The sequence below is a fragment of the Ambystoma mexicanum genome, chromosome 2p, assembly GCF_040938575.1.
Source record: "Ambystoma mexicanum isolate Mex_15411 chromosome 2p, UKY_AmexF1_1, whole genome shotgun sequence".
NCBI lineage: Eukaryota > Metazoa > Chordata > Amphibia > Caudata > Ambystomatidae > Ambystoma > Ambystoma mexicanum.
Genome location: NC_090923.1, coordinates 222,554,405 through 222,564,693, shown reverse-complemented (window position 1 = coordinate 222,564,693; position 10,289 = coordinate 222,554,405).

Sequence of the window (10,289 nt, the reverse complement as noted above, 5' to 3'; positions counted from 1 at the left end):
CCTCAGGTAACTGGCCACCAAAAGCTTATGCAAGAGTTACAGACAGTTTAGAAAAACAACAAAAAAGAAAAACAACAAAAAAGAAAAACAACAATAGAAATAAGTGCAGGTCGATCATGGTTAAATAGGGGTCGAGAGATGAAAGAATCAGTTACAAGACCAAGCTGCTAGTGGTACAAAGGACATAAAGAGAATAAGCAGGTAACGTATGTGCAGGGTGAGATAGCTGATCACTCCCGTTTCTTACCAAAGAGCCGGCTCTTTACTTTGGCTCTAAAGGTCCAAAAAGAGGGTTCCAGTCTAAGGCTGAGGGGTAGGGCCTTCCACTGTTTGGCGGCTAGCACAGGGAAGCTTGCTCCCCCCGCTCTTTTTAGGAGGAATCTAGGAATGGCAAGGCAATGTGTGTATACAGCTCTAGTTGGTTTGGTTGTTTGGCGTTAGTTGACTTTGTCTGCCAAGTATTTGGGGACGGAATTTGAGAGGCACTTGTGAGTGATGACGAGCATACGAAGGGCGATACTATCCTGTACTGGTAGTCAGTGGGCGTCCTGTCTGAAGGTAGTGATGTGGGACGATCTCGGTATGCTTGATGCCCATTTTAAAGCATTATTTTGAAGGACCTGGAGTTTGTTAAGGTTCCTTTCGGAGCCCATGACGAAATTGAGGCAGTAACATACATTCCATAGGCTACATATGCAATATACAGTTCGAGGACAGACAAATCCAAGGGTCAAAGCATGTGTCAAATAAAGAAGATTCTTTATTAGGGTAGGCCACATTAAGGGAAGTAAGAAATCAAATAAGATCTCAACGCTCAAGAGCAAGTCATGACCATAACAAGAAACACATTAGAAGACACCCCAAAGAAACTCTGAGAGTAAGATACACCTGTCAAATAGAAAGTTATGGGTAGAGAAGAATTACAAGAAAGATTAATTTACCAACTCATAGAAACTGCTGTGGCTACAAAGTGGTTATGTCCAGTGGTGATTGCAAGGGGGAAATGCCTGCAGCAAGCTAAAGGCAGAATAGGAGAGTCTGCAGAAAGCAGTGGAGTTTGACTATGTTCAACATTAATTATACTGCCACTGCAACTGAGTATAATCTGCGCCTCACCCTAAAATCAAGCAACTTGAAGCATTTGCGATCTTGTTTAGTGCATACAAGTGTACTACAGTGCCGCTTGGTTTGTGTTCAGCAGAGTTTATGAGAATTATGCCAAACACTTTACAAGGGGTTACAAAAGATAAATGCTTCCAGGATGCTGTTCTGATATGATAGGTTATTTGATGGGGATCGAACCTGTGTTGTCCTGTGTCGTCTTGCTTCCAAGGCGAGCACGTTGCCGCTGAGCTATCCTCCGGAGAGCATGGGAGAGAGTTTATTGTAGCACAATAATAATCTGACAGCACAGATCCTGAAGAGACTGGAAAGGAATGGTTTCCAGCTCGAGAAGAAAACATGCGAATTTCAACACTTGCAAGTCAATTGAAATCCAAATCATGGGGTAAATAATGATGGGATCCTCTATGAAATGTTTCATAGAAGTGTTCAGAAGGGATGCAAACCGGAACCCATACAAATGCATTAACCACGCAGCCCCAAAGTACCTAACACAATGTATTTCCTGACCATCCTCAGCTAGACCAACCAGAACCCCCTACACGAACCCACTCACAGTGCCCAAGGTCCTACGAGCACGGGCGGGAGACTCCAGCTTCCCATTCATTGCTGCTACTCAGTGGAACTCCCTGCCACCCAACCTTAGAGGAACATCATCCCACATAGCCTTCCACAAAGCAATCAAAACCCTCCTGTTTGTCTGAACCTGTCAGTGCCTATTCGACAGGACACCAAATGTATAGTAATGATATGATATGATATGATATGGCATTTGTAACGCGCCTATACACAAATGTTTCAAGGCGTGACGAGGCAGGGGGGGAACAAGGGGAGAACAGACAACAATCCTACTATGCCAGGTGTCATTCAGATCGCGCAAGTGCAATGGTAGGGGGACTGGGAAAAGTGCAAGGGGAAGGGGAGCGGGGAAGTGCAGTACGTGGTTAGTAGAATACTGCAGGTAGGCAGTGCAGGGAAGAGTGGCTGGGCGAAGGACCGAGATCGGTGAGTGTCCAGTTGCAGATTCAGTGCAGGTTCAGTGATTTTAGCAGGGGAGGGAGGGAGAGAAAGCGGCGGCAAAGAGGAAGGTTTTGAGGTGATTCCGGAACCGGAGATGGTTCTCCTCAAGTTTCAGGGAGGCAGGAAGGCTGTTCCAGAGGGAGGCCCCTGCTACGGAGAGAGATCTACCCCCAGCTCGTTGCTTGGAGAAGCAGCTGACCCTGAGGTAGTTGGAGGTGGATGAGCGAAGAGCTCGAGAAGGAAGATATTTAGGAAGATCTGTCCTGTTTGTAACACTGCTACGCCTCATGTAACCAAGTCATCTGTAAGTAATGTATGTTATTACCCAGGTAACGCCCTTGGGCTGCCAGTGCACTTTATAAATGAAATAAATGAAAAAAATACAGTATTGTAACTGGCAACTGCATCCCATTCACATAGGAAGAATCAAGAAATGTCTCAGAAAGACTGGTATTGGACACAAAAGATCAGTTGTTCTCTCTCACCACTCAACCCCCCAAGCACCAAACAGAATTGGGGTGAAATGTTCAGAGTAAGCATACAAAGAAGTTGTGGCACACAGAACTATTCCCAATAGTGTGACGGCAGGGACGCCTTTCTGTTTGACAGGCAGGATGCTTGCCAACTCGCTTTTGTCACCGTCATGGATAAATGAGAAAAGTGATCTTACTGAAGGGAACAGAAGTACAACATATGGTCAAGAAGATGCAGACCGTGCCAAAGTGAAGCTTCTGTATGAAGACAGACCTATGTTATCCGCATAAAGTACTCCACAGCAAGTAAATAAGGTGCACAAACAGTACATAAAGACAATGGCTGGGAAGATGTGGCGCTGTATCCAAGCGCAAAGGAAGAAGATGGACCTCAAGAAAATGTGTTGACAGAAGAAGCAGTTGAAGAGATTACAGATCATGCTGAATGCTGAAAGTCATGCTGTTTTATGGGCCAAAAATGCTACAACAGGCATCTCTTCCAGCGATTTCTTTACCACATTCTAACGCCAGCGCTGGCCAAACGCAAACTTTCGTGATACCATTTGCCATTTTACTGATGGGTGGCCACATACCATAGTATAGTGGCCGAGCCCAAGTGCTTTAATAGCCTGGCTATAAGGTCTCTGTGAGTAGGAGGGTGTGACATAGGCACCCATTCAAACACATAGGCAGGGCATTGCCAGGTTTGTAAAAGATGCGGGGCTAGAGCCCACAGCTCATTTTGACGTCACATAACTATATCATATGAACGCATGCATCGTGTCGTGCTTTCAAGCATTAACATTGCATGCTATACTGCTCATACTCATTTGGAAGTACCGTGCTAACATGTAGCTATACTGCCCATCCAAAGTGTGAAAATTCATCCAATAGTACTAGCTAATACTTTGAGGTTATATAAGACAAAGAAAAGCCTTTGGACTGGGCACGTGACTGCCCCCAGTCCAACACAACTTTACCGAGTGCAAATGTAACTGCATCGAGTGGAATAATTCACAGAGAAGCCAACAATTTCACAGAGTGCCACACAGACTTGGGTGGCACATAACTGCACCAGGTAGCCCAGACAACTGTAGTAGTTGGGCCCACAGCTAGCAATGAGTGGCACACAACTATACTGCGTGATAGATAATTGTGCTGAGTACCACACACTTTGCAGAACAGCACACAGGTGCAGTGGGTGCCATAACACTGCACTAAGTAGCACATACAAATGCATTCAGTTGCTCACAACTTCGTCAACCTTTTCGCCCAAGCAAGTGCACAACTTGCTCGATGGCACACCGCAGCACAGACCATAGCTGAAATATGGCTATCTCTGAGCAGACTCCCTCTGACTTCTGCAATAGTGGGATGGGAGAGAGGGTATTATGCCAAACCTGGCTTTAGGCCAAAATGTGGGTTTGCCTGCCTACTGCCCTGAGGATCTGCACCCATCATATCTGCACAGTACATTTACCTTCTGCAATTTTCTCCACCACTGGTCAGTGCTGGCTAAGTCTTATTTCTGATGCAGAATTCCATAGATCCTTCTTGTGAAGGAATCTCTATGATCTAAGGTATATTTAATTTATTTTTATTTTATTTTTTATTGTATATAGTTACAAATTTAACCTTTCACAAACAGACAAAATATTTAAACTATTGATAAAATCCAAAGCTCAAAAGAAAGTGCATCCAAGGCAAGTAGGTCAATTTAGGTCTAAGGTGTATTTAAACAACAGAGAAGAAGCGTAGAGGGGAAAAAAAATTAACGTAAAATGTCGTTTTTGAGGGGTAATGATCTCAACAAGTAAAACAAGTGCTGATAGGTGGGTTCTATAGATGAAAATGTCCAACTACCAGCCTTCATGTGTGCAATGTCCCCTTTCTACATGAGCCACCAGAGAACCCGGATGATTTTGGAGTTCTGGAATCTTGCCACTCCTTATCAGATATCCCAGACCTCTGGCCTGCCCAATGCTCAGGAATCTAAGTTCCTCAATGGGGACCTGCTTCATTGATTCCCCACACCCCAAGGCACTGCATACGGTGGCCAACCCACATAGGTGGTTTCACCTGCCCCCTTCTACATTTAGCCTGAGTCATCTTTCTCACATGTTCGCCATGATCCATACATGGATGCATCGTATCTCGTGCAGCATCCTCAAACTGTCCTGCTTTTCCACTGCTAAGGGGGAAAGGTGTTATAGGGATAGGAAGACTGTTACGTTTGATTTTAATTGTCACACTTAAGCTTAATGAAAGTTCCTCCTGTAGTTGTTGAACTGTATTATACCTGCTAATATCATTCGAATGGAAGCTTTACCATTAACTTACTACCAATAGGAGTCAAGGGTGCCTTTGAAGACCAATTGTTGCCCCTATGTGTCCGACTAACAGTGTTTGCTTTATTCCTCCCGAGCCCATGCCTGCCACTGCCCATGACTAACACCCACATGAATTGATGGTAGTCTTGAAATAGCACTCACCTGAACCTAGACCGCTCACATTGATGTGGGTCCACAAGCCCCAAACAGGTAGCTGCCCCCTTCCATGTATTTCTACCCCTCACACACATACCCGCCCCTTACACAGTTCCCTGGAACTCAGGGTTGCCTACCTTTTTAGTCAGATTACTCTCCATGCTGATCTCTCCTCCTTATCCATGACCCTTCACATATAGCCCTGCACCTGCCACACACTTATGACCACTCACTAAGGTTTAATCTTCTCTCAGATCCCTGCCCTGCTGCCCTACATTTATATATATATATATATATTGCGCCTCGAAACACCTTGTGTATGGGCGCATTATAAATACTCAATAAATAAATACAATAAATCACTGTTGGTTTATGGTTCTGCAATGTATCCCTCCAGATGGTTTGAACTACAACTCCCATGATCCCTCACAATTGACTAAGATGGCTAGGGCTGATGGGAGTTGTCCAAATCATCTGGCGAGCCAAAGGTTACAGACCCCTGTAACAGTCGGTCGCCCCCTCCCCCACAACTAGCCCTCTGCCTAGCACTTAGGTTCATACTCCTCACACGCATGCATGTTTCTTATTCGGATCACAGCCCCAGTAGATCCTTGCACCTCAGAACGACCACTGACCGCCACACAGATCGCTCAAATTACTGTCCCCTCAAACAGATTGCCCTCACACAGATACCTCCCCATAACAAGATCCCTCACAGTGTAAAAGGCATCTAACAAATGCACAACACAAGTAACTGGGAGAGAGTGAGTAATACAAATATATATATTGTTTATCAGTGCCGCTGCAAGCCCTTCCTTAGTGCAACTGACTGCCAGTGTCACTAAGGAAGGTGTGTGCAGCGGCACTGTAAAGCAATCCATATATAGTTTCATTATTCATACTCCGCCCGTGACTTGTGCTGTGCATTTGTTAGGTGACTTTTATTTGGCAATGGGTGACAAGGGTTTCCATCTTACAAACCCTTGTCACCCATTGCCAAATAAAACGTATGTAAGTGCATTCTCTTATGTCTCATCTCTTGCACGTATCACTTTGGATCGCCTTACTTGCATACAAATCTTCATTTTAGCTCATTTGGCATGTACATGTGGGATCGTGGACTTCTCCAGCCCCACTTCAGACGTTTTCCCTCTTTCCCACTTTGGCCTGGGCCAAGCCAGCGTTGTTGCCAAACTGTTATTTCCCACGTTCACCCCCCTACGCTAAACACTGTCAATGTCACGTCCAAATTTTCCTTCACGATACAAAAATACCATTTACCATCTCGAGGCCCCGGAAAATAAACAGATGGCAAAGCAAGAACAAACATTTTCTGAATAGAGGTAAATTGTTCTCTGGCTGTGGGCTCCAAAACATGAACCCATGTAGGAATGGTTTCTGACAATGAGGCCTGGCCCACAGACACCAGCTGCGGGGCCGCGCTGAGCTGCTTCTAGATGTGGCCCTAGTTTAGCGGGGCCTCCACCCTGAGACTATAAGCCATGAACTTCAAAGAGTTGCTCATACACTTGGCCCATGCCCAGCAATTCTCTGTACTATAAACAGGCACACGTGGCACATCTATGTGTGCGCGTATGCCTGGCACAGAACGCTGTAACTGATGCCTGCTGTGCTAATGTGGGGAATCGGGACTACCTAGCTTGTTGGTTCCATCCACTCCATCCAGTCCATCTGTTCCATCCACTCCATCCGTTCCATCCACACTAACTGCTCCATCTACTCCATACTTTCTATCCATCCCATCCTTTCCATACACTCCATCCTTTTTATATTCATTCGATCCATTCTGTCCACTTCATGCGTTCCACCCGTTCCATCGTTCCATCAGTTTCATTTGTTCCATCCTTTTGATCTTTTCCTGATTTTTTCCCTACTTTTCCATCTTTTTCCCTCTACTCCACCCACTCCATCCACTCTATGTTTTCCATCCACTCTATGTTTTCCATCCACTCTGTCCATTCTATCCAGTCTATCCACTCCATCACTCCATCTACTCCATCACTCCATCCATTCCGTCCGTTCTATTCACTCCATCATTTCTATTCTTTCCATCCTTTCCATCGTTTCTATCCCCTCATTCGTTCCTTCCATTTCATCCACTCCATCTACTCATCGACTCCATCCACTCCATCGACTCCTTCCGTTCTATCTACTCTGTCTGTTCTAACCACTCCATCATTTTCATCCTTTCCATCCGTTCCATCCCCTCATTCTTCCGTCCACTTCATCCGCTCCGTCCACTTCATCTGTCCTGTCCACTTCATCTGTTCCGGGCACTCCATCCATTCCATCCACTCTGTCCTTTCTATCCATTCCATCCACTCCATCTGTTCCATCCACTCCATCCGTTCCATCCAATCCCTCCATTCCATTCTCTTCATCTTTTCCATCCACTTCATTCGTCCAATTCACTTCTTCTGTTCCATCCATTCTATCCGTTTCATCTATTCCATCCTTTCCATCTATTCCATCCTTTCCATCTATTCCATTCGTCCAATTCACTTCATCCATTCTGTCCATTCAATCCATTCCATCTACTCCATCCTTTCTATCTATTTTGTCCGTTCCATCCATTTCATCTGTTCCATTCTGTTCATCTATTCCATCCACTCCATTCGTTGCATTCACTTCATCTGTTCTATCCCCTCATCCGTTCTATCCCCTCATCTGTTCCATCCACTCCGTCCGTTCCATCCACTGTGGCTGCTCCATCCACTGCGTCCGCTGCATCAACTTCAACCGCTCCATCCACTTCAACCGCTCCATCCGCTCCATCCACTTCATCTGCTCGATCCGTTCCATCCGTTGCATCCACTTCATCTGTTCCATCCACTCCATCCGTTCAATTCAGTTAATCTGTTCTTTCCATTCTACCCCTTCCATCTACTCTATCCTTTCCATCCACTTTTTCCTAATCATCCACTTCCTCTGTTCCATCCATGAAGCGCTATAGTGTAAGTGCTATATAATAACACATCATTATTGTTTGGCCTTGGATGTCTGCTTGCGTTCACAGTTATTTGGTAATATGGGCGTATACGCACTGATATTAACAATATATATGGTGATCCATTCTTGTATGAAATATACATCACTTTACAGTGATATCGTAACCGTATTTTTCGTATTGTACTCAGAACCAATGCTATGTGATGCCACTTGCTGTTTTTTCATGGGGTGAGATGTCGTGTTCCATCGCTTCCTGTGATGCCACTTTGGGGTGGGGTCAAATGACATCGCTTCCTGTGATGTCATCAGAGGTCAAGGGTCGTGTGATGTCACTTCCGCTTCCCCTGGCATTTTGGTGAAATGACGTCCTTACATGCTGCTCACCAATTAATTTTGCGAGCACCCTCATACATTTGTTGTTCCAGATCAATTGGTGACAATACTCGATGCCCCCTCCGTTGCCAGTTTTTAAATTGTATACTTTGCATAGTTTTATGGATAACTCACACATGGGTACCCACTACTATAGACTAGGTACAGTATGCACATGTAGTCAAACTGCTCACTTTTGTGATGGAGCCAGTATATGGTGAGATGGGCCTGGTCCCTGTAAACTGTTTTGAACAGTACGTTTTTAGGCAGTTTACTGTAAAGAAACTGTCCTGTATTGTGGCAATGCCCACTGAGGTTTTAATGCATACAACTCTGCTCCTCTGTACCCATTCAAAAAACACAACTAATGTACAGTACATGTATCAGGGAGCAGTTGGATGCTTGAAAAATTGTCCCACTGCATTTGCCATGTTATGTTATATGGCATTTGTATAGAGCCTACTGCCATTGATATGGCCTCGAAGTGGTGTGCGGATAAACACCCTCAGGAAGACCGTAGTCAGAGATGTGAAGGAAGAATTTCTAAAATGTGTGTGTGTGCATTTGTTTGCCAGCAGGAAGGTAGGTAGCTAGGTCACTAATAGTAGTCCATAGATATCAGATGAGAGTATGAGTGCCCTGACAGATGGTCAAGGGAGTACATATTGCCTGGGGAGTAGGAAAGTAATCCACCAGTGGCACCAGACATAGGGTAAGTAAGGCGCCGGAGAAACCGGCACCGATGTGCACCGGCAGGGCTCCAAAGAATTGGTGGGAACACCAACACTACAGCAACAACGCCACATCACGAGCCTCACCTAAACAGAAATACTGGCCAAAAAATGGATGTAACGCAGGCAAACGCTAGGTAGCAAAACCCCCACCTGAAAGCAGGTGGTAAACGGCAGTAAATGCATGCAGGTGTGGGGAATGAGGTCAAAGGTGCACTCAATGCATCCAGGTTCACCCAATGCAGCCTGGGATAGGTCAAAAAGGCCACACCTTCAACACACACACTTCCAAACACCACAATGCTGCCACTGGCTGCAGTCAGCATTGACCTGAATCTGTTCCAAGCCAATATAGTGATGTAGTGGCTATAGGACCACCAGAGGGCCCAAGAGGCACTGGACAGGAGGGTGAGGATGAGGAATAAGAGGAGGAGGCGGAGACGCCATGCAAGGCATGCACCATACCCTGTTTACAGGCCACACCATGGGCCCTCAGTGACATGCAAATACTAACCCTGTACCGCCTGGACAGGGAGAGCATAACATATGTCCTCAGCATGATCCAGGGAGACACTGAAAGCAGGATTGGCATCCACAAAGTATCTGTCCTGCATTTCCTAGCAACAGGCACCTTCCAGCATACTGTGAGTCAGATGCACTGATTAGCACAGCCAATATTTTCCAAAGTACTGGTGGAGGTACTGGACACACTCCTGCTGCATGTGGGACAGCACCTTGCACTCCCAACCATCCTGGCACAGGGTGAATGCCACTAAGGCAAGGTTCTACGCCATGGCCGGCATACCTAATGTGGTGGCAGCCCTGGACTGTGCACATGTTGAGCTGGTTGCACCCCATGAGGAAGTCTATAGGAACCGGAAGCAGTACCACTCACTGAACGTCCAGGTCACCTGGGATGCCGACCTCACGAGCACCCACTGCTGTGCCCGGTTCCCAGGATCAACACGTGATGCCATGGTATTGCGCAACAGCACACTACCAGCGTATATGGTGTGGCAGAGGACAACGTACCTTGGCATTGGGTTAGTAGGAATCGCAGTGTGCTAAAAAATGAGATGGCAGCCTTATGCTTGCCACAACTTGAAATTCACCAT